This window comes from Bombus vancouverensis, chromosome 12 (assembly GCF_051014615.1).
Source record: "Bombus vancouverensis nearcticus chromosome 12, iyBomVanc1_principal, whole genome shotgun sequence".
NCBI classification, from domain to species: domain Eukaryota; kingdom Metazoa; phylum Arthropoda; class Insecta; order Hymenoptera; family Apidae; genus Bombus; species Bombus vancouverensis.
Window position 1 is genome coordinate 2,705,251 of NC_134922.1, and position 19,655 is coordinate 2,724,905.

Genomic DNA, 19,655 nt, shown 5'->3' on the forward strand with positions numbered 1-19,655 from the left:
AGGAGAAAAAGATACATGCTGCTAAACGTAGTCAGTTCTTCAAATTACAACCATGCGAAATCCGAAGCAAATCAATTTAAGAGAGATCCTCGGTTAGAGGTTACCGAAGAAATCCAGAACGAATAGACGAAGCTGATAGAGAAGAGGGGTTCGCTGACGGGTGGGTGGGTCAAGAAAGAGGGGACAACCGAACCACGTGAAATCATCGTCCCTGAGGGATCGACCAATCGTCGCTATACCAGCCTCCGAAGATAAACTCTTGGCACGTCTTCATTAGAGTTTTCTAGTCTATTTACGGGCATGGGGGACTTCTCTTATTACTGGACCAGAAACAACAACCGGCTCATCGGCGGCGTTCGATCCGCATAGTTCGCTTACGTTTCGTTCTATTTCTCCTTGTATTTGTTCTCCTGGACTACGAATTTTCACGCTGTTTCCCTGTGTCCGACTCTTCGTACGCGTTCATTCCCGTTTCCCGTTCGCTCCTTGTATTTTCAAGACCGTATTCTGGTACAGAGTGCAACGAAACTCTCGTTTAATGGTACTTTCGTCGAAACCATTTGTGACGAAGACGATGGAAATGCTCAAGGAACGAGCCAATAAAAGCATTCACTTTCTTTAAGTAATCGTCTTCGCGAGATGCCTCTTCCCGATGGAATACAAAGTCTCGTCGACCATTGGACAAATTATTTGTTAGATAAGTCCCCCCGCCCCTCCCTCTACTAAATTGTTTCTTAATAATTGTCAAATTACTTTACAGAATTAATCGATAAGATTTAATCAACCGTGTACGTATTCAAATTTATTTTAGTTTGAATTTTCCCCTATGGATAAACCGCAATTTAATCTTGCATTGTACACGAGACAGGGCGTTAAAAAATAAATGTGTGTATCGTTTCCACTGTTCTCCATATTCCCCGTAATAAGAACTGATTTGCTCCATATTATACCCTACAGTTTCCCTACAGCGAGGGTTCACCTAATAACCAGCTACTTACTCTTCCGCGTAATACTATTATAGATTAACAACGTTGGACTGTCACGCGCTTCAAACACTTTGTTATGCAACTTTCACCCTCGTGTAAAGAGGAAAATTTAGGACACGACATGCTAACCCTTTCGTTACAATCAAGTATAATTCTTTTTTTAAATAATTTCAAAGGAGTTACAATAAAAATACATTATTGGGATATTAATGTAAGAATAATTTTTAACTTCTGAACGATATCTCTCATCTTTATTATTACTATCTATGCATCATCGAAATTATCCTAAAAATTCATCCGCTACTAAATTAAAAAAACTTGCCACAAAAAATACAAAAATGAAAAGAAGCAAAAAGTAGCACCCATGGGTTATCCACGCCATTCGAAACATTACGATCATTATAAAAGCACGTCTCGATTCCGAAAAGGGGCATAATTATGCAACGCTGAGTAACGTGACACCAAATAACCGGTGGAACAGTTCGGAAACTAAAAGAGAGCAGAATCGCGGCTGAAATCTCTGCAAAACGAAACCATCCCCGGTATTATTATCAGGCTAGCCTCCCCCTCTCTTCAGTTAAAGCTACAATTTCCTAACGACTTTTAACCAAAGGGGTGAACACAGGGCCGGCCATGGATCCTTGGTCGAGACTCGGCTCCGAGAAATCGGAGAGTAGTAGTTTAAAATAGGGCAGAAAAGGTAGGTGGTCTTCAGCAACCAGAGAACGTGAACAAAAAAAATACTTCTTCCATGGGAAATTTCAATTTGCCTGCCTACTTGCCTTCTACGATTCACTAGGGAGGACAAGAGCAAGTAAGACAAAAGAAGCAGAGATGACGGAACGAAGGGAGGGAGGAGGGAATCGGCGCCCTCGTGACACTCTCGAGAGGTTCTTCTTCGTTCGTGACTCCAGTAGACATCGGGGGATCACTTCTTTCTGTTGGTCGGTTCTCCGGCGAGAGCCGTCTTTCGTACCGGCTAATTTAATTCTTAAACCGAGAGTAAGGGTGACCGAGTGTGACGAAAAAAATAAAAGGAACAAGGAAAGTCCACGAGCTTCTATGGGAAATGTGGGAAACCAGCGAGAGAAGCCATTGCCTTTTACGGCGTTTGGTGTATGCCTGATGATAATTGGTATAAGTGTTACTCTCGGCGAGGGATGCGCTCTTTTGAGCCACGCTATTTTCACTGATTCGCTTTTTTATGTCTCCGCACGAACGCCTTGCTCGTTGGGATCAACGGCGTAAGAGAAGGAGACCTCGTTGTACGTTTCACGTTTGGCATGATACTATGTTCGCTATGGTACGCGGAAAGACCTAAGTATACAGAGCAAAAGCAACGCGCTCAAAGGAAAGGCAAAACGATGGAAGATACTTAAATGGTCGTCGAATGTGTTTGCGTTCAAAGCGACGAACCGTGAATGAAGAAGAAACGTGTCGTTCTATCGAAGGAAAAATAGAGTTTCAGAAAATCTTTTTCTTCGTAAAGAGAGCAATCTTCGTAAATTTATTTGGGAGAGCGATTACAAACGGGATGAAACGACATTTTTCGAGTTGTGAATCGAAAACCCTTTCCTAACAATTTTCTCAATTTTCTAATATTCTACCGAGATTCTATCGTTAAAAGTTTGACCAAGCAACAGCAGGCCAGTCGGTAATTGCATCTAAGAGTCTCTTATTTCGCATCGCCTCCTTATCACGAGTAATCTTGAAAGGATAGCTGTATACGAGAGTGAACGTAACCACGGATCGAGTAAATGCGTTAGACTGCGAAAATGGATTATTTACCCGCCTTTTAAGCTGCCTGCTGAGAAAGCCAAGGTAGACCCCAAAGACATCTTCTAACGACATTGCGGACACCAGTCATGACCAGCTTCTTCTTCCAAAACAATGTTAGGACATGGAAATTAGAATCAAAGGGGCACCGCGATAACGCGCTTAAAGAGAAGGATGCATCAGGATTCATAACGTTTTAACGTCGAAGAATGCCGAGGTATTCGAAATCGACCACCTTGATCTTTTCTTTTATGTCCACGTAAAGAGACAAGCTTCTTCGCCCGACTTAATTTCCAAATCCGATAAAAAATCAATCAATGTTCCAAAAATAGCATCCATTTTTCCAAAATATATTGTATATTCGATTTCGTCGATTTTCGTTCCGCGAAATGCGTTTTTCTTCGCACGCTTCAGTATCACAACACCGTAACGAGATCGTTAGTGGACAAGAAAAGACCAAATATTTACCTTATCGCGCAGGGATTTCTACGCGACGACCGTTGGAAAAATAGAAGCGAGATATACCAGTATCAAAAGCACATACGTTCTTTCTAACGAGTCGTTCATTGTACAGCAGCATATTAATCAGCCAAAGACGACAAATATTATAAAACTTTCTCGAGTCAACCATTACGTAACAATATGTTCATAAGAATTTTCCTGCCATTCTTTCTTGAGGATGAAAAAATTAGCATAATATTCGATATAAGAATTATGGATATTTGGTAAATCAAGAGGTCGCGTAGGAGACATTGATCGGATCAGAGGTATAGAGAACAATGATGATGACAGCTTGATGGCGAATCACGTCAATGGCAAAGGCATGAACGACAAGGCCGATGTCTGCTGGCGTGGAACAACGAAATGGACGAACGAAGCAGCACAACTGGGACGAGATATTCTCTAACAAAGGCGACATAAGTTACATAAAGTGGTCCTATACGCTCCCAGCCGACTGGCTATTCTTTACTGACTACCATATATGGGAGAAACACGTAGTCGTGGCAAAAGACGCACACGACGATGACGACGGGGCAACGACGACGACGACGACGGCGGCGGCAGCGGCGGCGGCAGCGGCGGCGACGGCGACGGCGATGTGGAGGCATCGCTCTACTCTTTGAACAGGCATACAGGTGAAATACCAGCGCAGCGGAGCACACGATCAACGATATACAGACATAGCATGGATGTTGCTTCTCTACAGCGGACAAGCCGAGCCGGAAAATAGCGGAGCGGAGAGAGAAGGAAAGAATAATCCGTGTATATATATGCCTGTATATACAGGGTGTAACGCGGGTAACGAATGTTATTGATGTCCAGCACGATAGTACAGGATGGCACGCCCTTATTGTCATTTTATACGATACCTGCCTCCATTTTCGGTCACAAATATCGGATAACGGCGCGACTCCGTCGTACGGGTCGCCCCTTTTTTCGGAGCGTCGTATACGACGACGGCTATTGGCTTCGTACGGCAAATTGGACGACGACGGATCGTTTCCCCATAGGAAAATCTGTTCCCGCCAGTGTGGAGGTGGTAACGTTTTCCTTTTCATGTCCTACTTCTTCCATCCTGCATTTTCTTCGTCTCTCTTTTCCTTCTTTCCTTCCTTCTTTTTTTAAATTCTCACTTCATCAAAGCGTAATTGCCATTCCAACCGTAGCTATTCCAAGGATCGATTTTTATCGCATATAACAAATAATTATAATTTTATCAGTTTGTTGTATGTTTGTATGCTGCACGGTAAAACGCAATACACACAGCGCATCGTTAAACGCACGATAAATTACGATACAGATACGTCGATACATACATTAAGAAATTTCTTAATGATAAAGGAACAAGAAAAATGAATCGGAAATTGTTTAAAGTACGTAGCGGAATTATGTCAAACATATGCGCACGCGACATTTTCCTTCTTCCTTTTCTGGTGCTTCTTCAATAAAGTTTTTCTCGATGTTCGAAAAAAAAATTTTTTGAAGATTCTTTTTGTTTTGAATATCGACTAAGAGTAATTAGAACTGGAATTATCGGGGAGTATAAAGGACTTTGTCCTTTTCGATACATGGACGCGTGTAATTACATGGAGTAGATACTGATGGCAAGCGTAACGAATGTGCTGCTTTTCATTACGATGAAAAGGACGATGGTCGATGACGAAGTAACAAAAGGTTACAGATTGCGTAGGGATTCATAAAAATTACTAGTTATGGAGAGTAAAAGCTTTCGATAAAGGGGAGGGAGAGAGAGAGAGAGAGAGAGAGAGAGAGGAAGAGAAAGATGGCCAGGAGGGAGTCCTATTAAATAATAACTCGAATAAAATTACCTTTTCATGCGTTGCTCTGTTAATTGCGCTAATATGTACAATACACAAAAATAGTATTAATAGTGTTCTATGCCTTTTTATTATCCCTTCAAAACAAAACGGGCATTCCGAAATTTTGCGATCCGACTGATTCTGGCTCAGGATGTATTAAATTTCGAACACAGTCCGTTATTCGCGTATTAAAATCGATATAAGCTGTCGATTCAACGCGTCAGCGCGTCCTCTATGATCGTTTCAACGGAAAGAACCTCCCCCGATAGACCGTCGATTCAATGCGCAAACGTATTAAAAACCCAGATGAATTGCGACAGAAAAATAAAAAATACACCGGATTTACTGTTTTTTTTTTTTTTTTGCGATTTTTCTAAATAAATAATACGAGACAATGCTCCTCACCACCCTCTATTTTTCTCTGTTTTGCTGAAAATTCCACCAAACGAAAGTGCGCGTCCACCAAACGAAAGTTTAAAGTACCAAGAGAATTATCGTGACATCCGATCGAAATACAGGTGGAACAGGTCTGAACTTCGAAAATCTGCTCGACCCCGTTTAACCTCCTTTTATGCATGAAAATGCCGCTCGTTTCCATTCCATTATAAATCCAAAAACTGCCGCGCGTGTTTCAAGTGAACCGAAAGCATTAACACTGATTATTTGGCAATTGCAGAAGATTATCTCGAATTAAATGTGAGCATTGTCGATGGATATCGAACGGAGGTACGTTTAGGACGCACGACAAAATCGATAAAGGTCGCTCCTGCGAACCAGCCAAATTAGCGACGAAAGTAACGAATACGCAAATTATTATTATTATTTCATTTTGAAACAGTTGATCCGCGTTACATAGGAGAACAACTCCCGGAGAGGGTGAGGTACTCGTAGAAATAGGGAAAAACACGAATAGAATTGGCTACAATTCTATAAGAGAAAATTCGGCGACATTCGTCGCCGCGCTGCGCCGTGGCTAAAGCGAATTCTCGGTGTCTCCGTTGGGAGTTGGGTTCCGGCGGAAGTCCCTCTCTCGGCTTGTGAAATGAGAAAGCCGCCCCAGTCCCCCTGCAGCGATGCAGTCGATATCCGCCATCCATCAGCCTCGAGACACCAAAAACAACGACTATTGGGTTTCGCGCTACCGCACATAACAACCAATCACCCGCAAAACAATCGGTTGTATACCTGCGTCCTACAATTGATCGATACGGGAACAATAAAGTAATTAATAAAAATCCGCCCTTAACTTGGACACTCACCTACGACGATTTTCTCTGAACGTGATCGAAAATCACCCACGATAATTGATTTGAGATAGTTGTAATAATTCCGATAAAGCAAAATTGAACGCTAATTATGACTAATTAAATCAATTATATCGTTGGTGATATTTCGCCTGTTGGTCGATTCAAATTAAAAAAAACTCGAATTGGAAAATCAATCGATTGAAAATAACTCACCGTTCCATATTATGCTTTTCAATGATTTACTTTAATTTCGAAATTTGTTCTTCGAATATTATTCATGAAATTCGTGTAACGAGATATCTGTTTACTTCTTCGCGTATGAACATTATTGTTTATTTTCAATTACAGCTGCAATTTTGCTATTACGAGATCGAACGAATATCGAGTTTCAAGGTATCATCGCATTCTAATTTAAAGAAGTTTTGAATTTTACGTATAAGTGAACAGATTTAATCGGTTCATGATTAACCGATTTCTTAACCTTTTTCTTCCTTTTAACGTTTGTTAAATAATTCTTTGGATATTTGTTAATAAGACGACTAATAAAGTAATATTCACTCCTCGTTAGTTCGAAACTGATCTTTCAGTGGAAAATGTTTCTAGCGAAGTCAAAATTTCCTACGCCCTACGCGCTTTAAAATAATAGTATGCGATGTTGGGTGTTTATCGAGAGTAACGAAACACTAATAAGCAGAAATCTTGATAGCGAGTCTCGTTGTATAATTAGATTCGTTTCAAACTTTAATATAACGAGAAAACTCAGGAGTAAGTAGGCTATCCATTTACTGTACATCGCGAACCAGTTATTGGTTGATAAAAAGAGTAAAACACCGATAATACTCGTTTAAACGTTTTTCTTTTCTTATTCGTACTTGCGAATCAAGAAAGCCTAAGTATTCTCTCGTTCTACTCGAATCCTACTTACTAATTAATATATGACGTACTGTATTTTTTGATACTTTCAAAAATTCGATGTCGTAATAACATATAACGATATCAAATTAAAATTGAAAAATTTTGTAACGAAATCACTTTGCAAAACACGGTATGATCTACGAAGATGACTCTCCAATTGGAAACATCTACGTTATAAGCCGTACTGCATAAAAATCGTGAGCTTCAACATTTATACAATGTTGAAGGTTATGAATATCTTGATACACGAGTTGGATATCTTTCAGACTGCGACAGCGGATACTATCATCGTTCTGAAGAACATTATAAAATCAGCGAAGCAGCAACGTTGCAAGTGTAGCAACTTTATAGCCGTGTATAACTGATGCTTCAGCTTGAAATAATGAACGTTTATAGACTGTAACGTATTATTCTTCGAGGTGCATAAATGTCATTATAATTTACAATCTAAAATTAGTCAATACCCGCCTGTGCATCCCTTTCCATAAGTATTAAAATATATATCGTAATCAAGAGCATACAAAAGAAAAAGATATTCACGAAATTTTTATAATATCGAATATATGAAAATATACGTTACGATGATTTTTTGCTGAACAATTTTCTTCTCTTATTATTACCTTTATTTTTCCAATGAAAACACGCAATTTTTTCATAATTAGTTAATGAATATGGAAGCACGTAATTTTACGATAATTGATTAATTAATTATCAACACGACTACGGTAATAAGGAGACCGTGTGATTCGAATGAGATCGGTTTATCCAACCAGAATATTGCGATAGAATAAAACTGTGTAACGTTCCATCTACGAATATATACATCGCACATTGTAAAATATTAACGCGGAAGGGAAAGGTAGCTTCGTGTGTTCCACTTCGATAAAAACCGAAAGTTAACGTACAAAGGCCAATTTTCAATAGAAATTCGTTACAAGGTCGGCCCGTTCTACGTCAGGTTAAATAGTTAAATAATAAAAATAAATGATTAAAAGTTATCGATAACGATTGCTTTACGATGGGCAAGACATATCCGACCCGGCCAATTATACTTTAACAATATTTTGGTTGAAAATTTCGTCAAAAATTGGACCGTTTCATCTATATTCGCCTGTAGGTTTGCCCATTATTCTTAATATTCCGAATTTGTTTCCAGACTAGTAACTCTCCATAAGAGACAAGAAATCCTCGTGCCTCTGATCAATGTCGTATCGTGATGTTATGTCGTTAAATCTTCAAAGATGTATGTAACTCTATATGTTCATGGTGCTGTAGTGTTATTACCTTCCCATTTTCTGGTTCGAAGTTTTACTTTCTTCGACTTCTACCTTGCAAGCAAAAATTTCCTTAAACCGGTGCGACATGTGACGACAGCGGGAATAACGACGTTACCCGTAACATGGTCACGTCCTCCGCGTTAAGTGACGACCAAAGTGTTAGCTATGCGTAAGTAGGTATATATATGCGTTAGCCAACAAGTAACGACGTGGTTATCCTAACAAGTATCACTGTGTAATGTTATTTTGGTATCGAGACTGCTCAGTACCTTTTACCTTGCCAACCTCCCAGAGATACAATAATAAGAATTTCGACGATAATATCCAATAAAACGTGAAAATTATCACAGAAAACATACACATTACGGAGAATTGGTCGTGAAGAATTTTCTTGCTCGCCTTACTCTCTGGTCAACTCTTTAACGCTAACCGATACGTCTTCCCGAACGATTAAACGAAACTAGTTGTTTCTCGTTCGCGCTCACTTCCTCCAATTCTCACCCTGGTAACAGATTGGAATCTACGGTTGCCAAATTGATTGTTGCCGATCGATCACCAAGTTCGCGCTAGATCGAGTGGCAAGATATTGGTGTACGGGCGACAAAATGCATCACGGCGCGGATACTTGGCGTCTTCGCGCGATCGATCATTGACACAGCACATGATCGATACGTTTGCCGTCTGATGGAAGTTCTGCCGCGGCGTATACGCCAACCGACTGGACACGAGTTTGACACAGCCCGCCCAAGTATTTGGCAAATGACGACAGATAATCCATAATGATTCGAGGTCAAGCATTGCACGAGCTTAATATATTGCCACCGTCAAAAATGTCAGCGAACAAAAAAGTTTCCGATCGTTATACGCGATGAGTAATATGGCAATTATTTTAGAGATAGAGAGAGAGAGAGAAAGAGAGAGAGGTTCACGGCTTTTAACCTCTTAGGTACGGTTGAATTTTGTGCGGGGCTGTTTCTCTGTACGGCAGAGTACACTGCAATGTGTGACGGATAATGATATTCTCTACACAAGCACATTGGAATGAAGTTTTTGATAATTAAATTATAATTTTTCTTAAAGATATGATACATATACCTTAACTTTAATAATTTACTTTAATAATTAATATTACAATTGAGTGTGATATATTTTAGAACACGGTACTACACATAGACCCACGTCACAATTTTCACACTCGTAGCACGATTGTGTTTTTCAAATTGCTCTTCGTTTTCTATTTTGAAGCGATATTTTGAGATTGAAAATTGTAAAAAATTATAAGGATACGGATCGGCATGTTAAAAAGAGCATCTAGTAATGGTATATTTATTTTAACGAAAAGCAACAATTGATGCCTAACACTGGTGTATCAAAAACAAAAACTATATATTCTGTCTGTATATTGTTAACACTGTTATAAAACGTTGTGAAGGCAAAAAAGTGTGAAGCAAAACAAATGAAAAAGATCATTTAGTTCAAACGGAGCGAATGAATCAGTAGAGTGAGTCACTATAGTGGCACATCGTACCTGAAAGGTTAAGACGAGAATATGAGTGCGATAGGACCTCGTCGGCTGATCATTTGAAAAATTGTAGATTAAATTTTCTTTTGGAATAAAAAGAAACGGATACGGTGCTCTCTCCTAATTTCCAGTATTCACTCAAATTTTTTAATATCTTTTGTTCAGCAAACATGTCAAAAAAAAGTAAAAAATAAAAAAATCACCAGCATTAACGCGTGAGAGTTCACTAATAGACTTCTAAGTAGCCCGAGTCAGACCGTAATACACTAATAATTCACAAAGTGATTCTTGCAACGCTACGCGTTACGAATGTGATACAAGAAAGATGAAAACTCCGGTAATTGGCGAAACAAAGTATTGATAAAAGTAATTTTAAGAAAGTAGATGGCCCAACGGGATGAAACCTGAGGATAAGATAATATATTGGAGGCGAATTGCAATGGACAGAATCACCCCTTCGCAATTTACTTCGAGGCAGCCAGCCGGCCTCACTCTCACCCTCTCTCTATACTTTTCTTCCTTTCTCACTGATAAAGAACCTTCTGACAATCAATTATCCATCCAAGACGAAACAAACACGGTAAAAGAGATGCAGACCATAAACCAGCGAAATACAACTTGATTAATAAAAGTCGAATAGTGCATCAAACTACGACTAACAAATTATTCCACAGCCTGATAGTTTATCAACGCCGAGAACTCTTTCCTTTGAGAACTCGTGATAACTAAAAATCTAATTTTGATGTTACTTGTTCCGACCGTATTTTTTTGTATCGATGACTAGTTGTGTCGGAATTGAAATTCTAAGAAAAAGGCATCGAGCGGGGATCTAATCATTTTCTCCAACTTTGATCGTTTGTTAATGATAAAAAGACACGCTTGAATCGAGAATAATACAAAGTTGTAGTCAGATGAGACAACCGGACTTAACTAAAGTCAAGATAGAATCTTGAATATCGTAGTATTGGTTGACGCTCGAGAGCCTTGTTACATGTGTAAAGTCCCCCTCAACGACGTACAATCTAGACAATTTCAGCAATCCGAAATGTGATGTCGGATTTAACCATCAAGTCCTCGCTTAGCCATTATGATAATAATAATTAATACACAACAGTAACTGCAGCTGCAAACTGTGGACTAAGATGCGCTGTCTAATTCCTTTGAGTTTCTATGAAGAGTACCTTGTATTTAAATGGAATACAGTAGCAAAGCTGGTTATTAAGCTTGTTCATATACAGGTTAGATTTCTCTATCGTCCACAGTGTGCTATTAACTTAGCTTCAAGCACAGATTGTTATAATAGCGGCAAACTTGCAACGAATTGTTGCCTTTAACGGACCAATTACTTCGTGTAAATTTCAAATCGGATTAGAGTTTGTGCAGTGGATTGCCAACGTAAGCTTGCAATTGAAAGACCATTCAAGAAATTAATGCTCACATTTTCGCCTCTTTCGCGTTGGAGATAATTTGTTTCGTATCTTGATATAACCACCATTTAAATTATTTAAGCATCCATCGGCTTTCGTTGTTCGTGGGATAACGAAATTATATTATCAGTTGTCGTTTTACATCCTTTATAATATCTTGATTCCAATTCAACAACGACAGATGATATTTGATGTGAAATTTAGTTTAAACTCCGACTTCCAAATAAATAAATTAAATTGAATAAAAATATTTGTTCGAACGGAACCATGTCGCTACCAGTAAATATCACACATCAATACAAACCAACTTTTATATCGACGAAAATCTTTTTCCGAGTAAAATTTTAATTCTAACCCTTTCAAACCGATTGGCTTCTCATATTCGTCGTTTTATGCTGGAAAGAGTTACATACATAGGGAAAACGAAAAGTTCGGTTTGCAACAAAACAGAAGCAAACCGTGGAGAAGAAGAGCTAAAAGGAAACAGAATTGGGATGAGTCACACTCGAGCGGATTCCGGCTTTTAGGACATGACTTTTCCGACTTATTGGCACTGCCTGAATAAATTTAATTCCGCCATTCTCGACGGGCGTCGCTCTTCTATTCTTATCTGGTTCGCTAAGAATTTCACCTTTGTGCCCTTTTCGATACGTCCCCGTTTCAATGATACGTCCTCCTAGACAACGTCCTTGAAAAGACGGATCCTTGTACAACTTCCTATATTTATTAGCTAATAACTGCAAATTTACTTTTCCTCGCTTCTCTTTTCCTTTCACTTTCCTCTTTCGCCTTTGTCTTTTCTTTTTCTCCTTCCCGTTCCTTTCCTTTTTCATCTTTCTCTTTTTTCGTTTGGTCGAATTCCTGATGAACAACCCTGAATACGAGGAGATTTTTAATATAAGTACCGAACGATTCGAAGGATGCATTTCCTTCGACGTGAATGATCGCTTCAATTTCTGTTTGCATATTCAGATGCGATCAATCGTGAAAAACGGGTCGGCAGCGGATATTAAGATTAGACAGATATTTCCATTGTGTGAGTTATTAAGAATCCGCCAACAGTTATGCCGAATTCAAGACGAACCAACTTTCTTTCAACCAAATTTGCGCGTGTTTCTTTTTTTCTTTTATTTATCAAAACTTGTTAAACTGTACTGTGACGTCGATGGTGTAACAATGACATTGCTGCATTAAAGTCCACATTAATCATCAACAAAAAAAGGACTGATACTGATTAGAATTTGTATCATCTATTCTGATTGCTTGCGTAAAAACAACTGACTCCTTGGAGACAATATTTCTAATTGCGCACGTGTATTCACGGAAATGAACAGCTACCATAACTTCAAGAATAAGTATTTACCTACATATGTCCAAATACTGTTTTGGCTATATGTTCGAAGACGGCAATTCGATCCGTCTTTCATCTTTTTCGTAGAAATGGTCAACCGTACCGGTGTGTGTACATAAACTTTACTTTCTTAGTAATCAGAATTAGCAAACGTACGGAACAAGAGTTCATTAGTTTAGACTCGAATATTACACAACAACCTAATATTCTGTGACAAATGTTGGCTGACACGTTCACATCGACATAACGCGTGATATACGAAGTACTGTTGTGGCTTAACGCGATCTACCACGCTAGTTTCACGACAAGAAAGGAAAGGAAGGGAACTCGCGTTATAAATAAAGCGGCACCAGCTGCTACATACTGATAAACCCGAAAGACTAGCCATGCGCGAAACAAAGGTTAACTTTGACGGCCGCTAACCTATACAAGCGTATAGGTTCAGGCAGCAAGCGTGATGAAGCAGCCGCGGGAAACAGAACCCTATAATACCGGATGTAAGTATCTTTCGATACGTATTATAGACGTGCTTCCGTTTGACGATGGTCGATCCACTTCCGCGTCTTCTATTTTCGAGCGTGTTCAATCCACTGTAAAATCGTTCGCTTCCAGTGAACGTTCGTACACTCTGCCTGCTAAAAATTTGTAATCGCGCGTAATTACATCAAGCATATCCGTATTTCCTGTTAGATTTCATTATTAATATATTAATAGCGCCTGACGTAATATTACATCCCACAATTTAACCATACACATTACAAAACTCGTAGGGTTACCGAGTTCTTAATACTAAGTTAAAAGATGTTCGCAATTCCTGTACCAGAAAACATAAAAAAGAGTCTCAACTGTTTTATTAAACGATATCTTGCTCTGCCCTGAGCGTGAAACGAACCAAGAAATTGCGTTGTTTGCTAGTAACGAAAGACGGAAAAAGAAAGAAATACGAGCCAGAACTGGATATAGTTTGCCATTCGTAACGAGAGAGAAAATATCCGGTGACGAAGAGGAACTGAGCGAAATATGACGCTCGTCATTTGTAAATATAATTCCATTTCCAATTTTTGTTGAAACATCGACGTAGTAACAAGAGAATTTCTCATTCACAACGAGTCTATCTTTTAACCAATATCGATGCTGATTCTGATTCTCATCCTCTAATGAGCGGGCAAGAAGCTTAAAAAATTGTGAAAGTTTACCATGTCGCATATAGTTTTGTAGCACAGTGAGGTGTGGAACTTTATTTCTGGAACTTAAATTTTCACAGTTGGAATTTAGTTTCTCCTATCGTCTATAAATGCACGCAATATTTCATAAAGCTAGAAGGTTCTAGTAACTATGACGAACACCTAACGAAGGAGAAACGAACTTGTTCGAGCAATTTTCAAAATCGTCGTACTCCCAAGTACTTATCTAAGTACGACCTGGCCGCGATGATCAAAGAGAAATGGTGTCGAGGTATATGATACAGCGGTAATGCGGCTAAGTAATGCCATTTTCCACTCGAATGTACGAGTTAATGCACTGACAATGCATCCAATGCACATGACTGCTTGATTTTCCGATAAACGCGCACTTGATGGATTTAGCGCGTCTGGCTGGAAAACGTTATAAATCGAAAGTTTAACGTTTCACACCCGTTCGAATTTCCTCGCAAAAATCCTCGCCTCTGTTTTATTTGCTGCAAAAATTTCCACAATCCGATAATTACTTGTAGAGCTGGTACAGATCTCTCTTTCGTTCGGAACTCAATTAACCGGGGATCCGCAACGAAGCAAAATTTCATCGATGAAGGATCGAAAATAAAAAGATTCTGTAACGAGAATATGTCTGACTGGGAAAACGTAAATCGAAGTTTCAGCGTTTTACACTTGCGGCAAATTCTCCTTGAAAAATATCGGGAGATTATCATAAATATCGGGATGTTTTGCAAACTCGTAACAAAATTAAGAAATTTCCATATTCTAATTCGTCGTTTAAAGCAAAAGAAATGAACAAGTTGCTGTGAAGCTGTAAAACAGAAGAGTATTCGCACTGTTTATTTAATGTATCGTTATAGCATTACGAATGTTTTAATCAAGAGAAAAGTGTAAGCGAGATTCGATAACGAAGAGAAACTCGAAGGAAAAAAATTAAAGAAAAGATCAATATATTCGTGTACGTCTCGTACACGAAGACCACGACACGATGCTCGAGAAGATCCGAAAACGGGGAAACACGAAAAGAGACGCATGAACGTCTCTCGTCGGCGTCGTGAAACAAATTCAGTTTCATCTGTAGCGTCGTTTCGTACTAGTCGATTACATTGGCACCGAGTATTCAAGAGCACCAGAGTAGGTGCTGCATGGATCGTGGTTTGGATGCAGCATGGCACGCATAATCATATTGGCATTCTATTAGGCAGCGTCTTCTCCCTGGCAGCTTCGGCTTCCTCCCTTCCGCCTAACACTCTCTCCACGACCCCCTTTTCAGGCTCCCGTATACCAGACCGCTGTGCAACCCTCCATGCACACGTCAATCGATAGTACAACGTGATTATAATATCTTGCTCATCCAACGAAATAAAGACCAGCGGCTCTCTGGTTGCTCTTTTCAACTTCATACTGTCTCACGATCACCTACCAACAAATTTCGAAGGTGAATAATTCTCAAGTTTTCCCTCAAATTTCAACGAATATCATTGACAATCAGAAATTTTCTAACTTACAATTACGAAGTACGATCAAACGAAAAGGCCGTATTACAGTCTTGCGAAGATTAAAAACCCTCTATATTCTAACGTTACTTTTAATTACAAGAATTAATCAAAGCAATGTTTCAACGTAAACGCTTTAAGAATCTAGATCATCTTCCGGCTTGCGTAAATATCCAATAATTGATATATCATCGGTATAACGCAGAGCAATGAGGAAAAGGGAAAGCCAATGGAAAGCATTTAACAAACCACACACGAAAATCAGTGAGAGAACGCTGGAATTTCTGCAAACACGCAAGAGATCAAAAGTATCGTGCTCGCCTCTGTCTGATTCGAAAATGCAGAAAGCGTACGCGCGGCCAAGGCAACTGGCGTTTTGCAAATCCGTCAATATTCATCTCACTCCCCTGTTAACACATGTGAAAACGATCAAGCGTAAGGGAAACTACCGCGCCTCTGAAATCAGCCGCTCTCAAACGTTAATATACACATATATATGTATGTACCTTTAATTTTCGCGAAATGAATTCAGTCAAAAATCGTTTACCAACATCTGAGGTTAATTCGAAATCCACGAAAAAGTAACTAACATTGATCGATTTAAAGTCAGCGTCATATCATATGCAAAAATTATAAATTATTATAATCGGACAATATGATGAAATTATAATACAATAATATATATGTGATACGATAGTTCAAGAAAGTTTAGTTCGAGAATGCGAGCTAGCACTCTTTTAAGAGGTTATTTTTATCCATCAATGAAATCAATTTCCACTCTCTGCGACTTGTCTTTTCTGGTCTCGTAGCCACGAAAAAATGGTACAAAATTAACGCCGTATACGTGGGAATTTCACCAACACTGATTCTGAACGATTATGCGGACGAGAACCAACGCTAACGATAACGTGACCCATAAGTTTCGCTTAACCACAGGTATGAAAACCACAAAATTGAGTTTATAATACATCGCAACTTGACAGCGAGAATAGTACCGTTGGATTTTATAAAGAAATTATTATAACATGAGAAAGCGGAAAAAATTGTGAAAATTGAATATTATATAATTGCGACGTAGGTATCTTTGGTATTTCAAGGACATACATATTGAATATAAACAAATGAAATGCTTATGGATAACAAAGTAGATATATCATTGATGCAATGGACATTAACACAAGATGTGCAATATTCTACGTAACTTTTCCTTATCATTTTAATTAATAACGGTAGAAAATTTTTGGATATACACTTTGCATCCTCTATAAAGAATGTTACAAAAAGGAAAGATCTAAAATTTTAAGGGTCTACTCACGAAAGAGCAACTTGTTACGAATTGTTTATTTATTCGCAATCGTTTCCAACGCTTTTAATACAAAGAGCAGTATTTTTAAATCCGACTCTATATACTTGTAAATTAATTGTACCGGTAGCGAGAAAATATGCAAGTAAATGTAACGGCTTCCATAGCAATCAAAGTAAGGGAAGAGGTGACCATAAAAATAATGGAGATACAAAGAAGTACGGACTTGCCGAAGTGAAAAGCAAATTCATGTGATCGACAGTGCGTAAAATTATTCGACGAGTTATTATTCATGTTGGCTTTTACAGTGACCATGGAAACGAATCGAAATATGAAAATTAACATGTGTGAAAAAAAACGAGACATTTTTCCATTAAACAGCGCCATTTATCTCATACGACTTTCATATGGCAGTTTATCGTGAAATAACCTTATCCTTTGGCGTTTCGACGTTTTAATACTAATTAACTACTGTGACATACCTTAACAGAAAAAATCTAGGACACCCATGACTCTAATAACAACAAAGAATAAAATCATTACCGATCCTTATCCAAGTGTCTTTTGCGTGATAACACAGTCACACGAAAACTTTCGACCAATGGAAATAATAAAAAAAAATAGGAATAATTGGTTTAAAAACCATCGAAAAGCATAATAGATTATGAAAATAACATTGCACAGCATGAATAGAAATCGGTGTTCCATTAAATACAAAATCACAGGAAATAGCGAAGACAAGGGATGATTATTAACCAGATCATAAATATGGAAAATGAATCACCCTTAAAGGAGGGCTCCAGCCATTCTCATTCAGGGCTCCAGCCTCGAAAAATACAAAAATTTGTCGCATAATTTTTAACACGATCGAAGCAACAGCTGAACGAGGAACGAGCATGAATAGAAGCGACGCGAATCGATAATGGAACGGTACAAGCGAAGCGTATAAAAATTGCATTATCTGTTCCTTGACGAACACCTCGTCGGATTTAATAATTTGACATCGACGATACGAATTCATAATTTCATTGCACCTACTCCGAACCTGAAATTACTTTACCAACCGGAAAATATATTTAAAAGGCAGCACTATTTCCTCGAAATTATAATAGTTTATTCATTGATCGTGACGCGACAACTCCATAGGAATATTTTACATATTTTTTTATTAATACAGGAGTTGAAATGACAAACAACGCAAGTGCAAAAAAAAACAGGAAACAACTTTTTTTTATTCTGAATGGGTATTTGAAAACACGCAGATTTTCCCAATAAAATTGTGACTGTATCCACGAGTTTTTCAAATGAAACATTTCGTCAGTCTTGTCAGCACCTTTCTTCGGAGCCCCACCATGTACGCAAATGTCAAAGCGTACACGAAGATAAAAAGGGCGAAGGAACCAAAGAACCGACGCAAGGAAGACGAACGTTTAGCATGCAAAAGAAGTAAACGTCGTTCATAAAGGACAGGAGGAATTCACAATGGACCAATAAGCGAATAATTCTACAAGAACAAATGAGGGTTAGCGAACGAAAGAGGGATTGACATCCATAATACCATAAGATGCCGCGATATTATTTATCATCAATCGCGATACTTTATTTTTCAATCAATGGAGAAAACCATCGATCTTAACGCATTAATAATATTCAAGGAAAATGTAGTCTGCGCCAATAATTTTGTTCATCGTTGTATCTCGGAACCTTAGTTACCTGAAATAATTAAAATCAACGATTGTATCGCAAATGTTCGAGTTAATGATCGTGTGATGTTAAGTTAGTACCGTGGGAAGACTTACGGGAACAACGAGTTTCCAGGCTTACATAAGTAATTACCACGATCGATAGGAACCGCTCATAGAGCATCTAGGCGCAGAGAGGCAAGTCGATTTAAATAGAAACCCGAGTGCTTCGTCTTTACAGTACTTTTCCAGCGTTACTCCGAACAGGTAGACACTTCTCTAACAATCTACTCAAACATCAAACGCCTCCCTTTCACATTCACGTTCACGTTCACATTTACGTTCGTCCTACATCCTCTACCCTCCTCATCTCGTTCTCCGCCAATCTCTCCAGGCTTTTTACAGGTATACACTTCACTATTATTCCGCCGTTTCCTTTCGAGATCGAGCTATTATATTCGCACCTTTGCGTACTCGCCAAAAGGATATAAACTCGCAAGGATCGTCGTCGAGGTACGACTAGAGGAGAAAAGACGACGAAATTTTTTTCTCATTAAGAAAGCTTTAAATTCGACTTTTGAATTGACATTGAATTGACGAAAAATGAAAAAACGAACGAGAAAAAGAAACAGATAGCGTTCCTTTAATGGTTGATGTATCTAACAAGATGTTCAAGTGGACTCACGGTAAAATTGTACGACAATATAGCTTTTTAAGAGATAAGTCAACATTGGCTCTTGCCTTTATCACTTGTGAAACTTTGATATACCTCGCGCTGGAAAGGAATGGAAGGAAGGCTCTTGTGAAATTGTTTCTAGAAACTCCGGTGCCTCGCGATTCATTAGAATTATCGATATATAGCAGGCCTGTTTCCTTGTCTTTTTCTAAATACTAAATTTCTTACTTATCTAAGATCCATTAAATAAATGCCTATATTCTATGAAATTAAGCGCATTTACCATAAATATGAGTGTGGAAGATTAAAAACTAAAAATTTTTAAGGATTTGGAAAAGAGGAAAGAAAAAGCGCTTGAAAGAACTCGATGCTGCGAAAGGTAAGAGAGACGTGACGTAAATTCGAAAAGGCTGGATTACGAGCACGAAAGACGAAATCTTCTGGCAATTCACGCCTTTATAGAGGAAAATTCGACTCAAA

At 38.6% G+C, this 19,655-nt stretch overlaps 1 protein-coding gene across 4 annotated transcripts in view; it reads right to left on the reverse strand.

Annotated features, from left to right (window-relative positions):
• The window catches only part of LOC117164964 (membralin), a 161,625-nt gene that overhangs the window by 70,152 nt on the left and 71,818 nt on the right, over window positions 1–19,655 (reverse strand). The gene's annotated exons all lie outside the window — the stretch shown is intronic.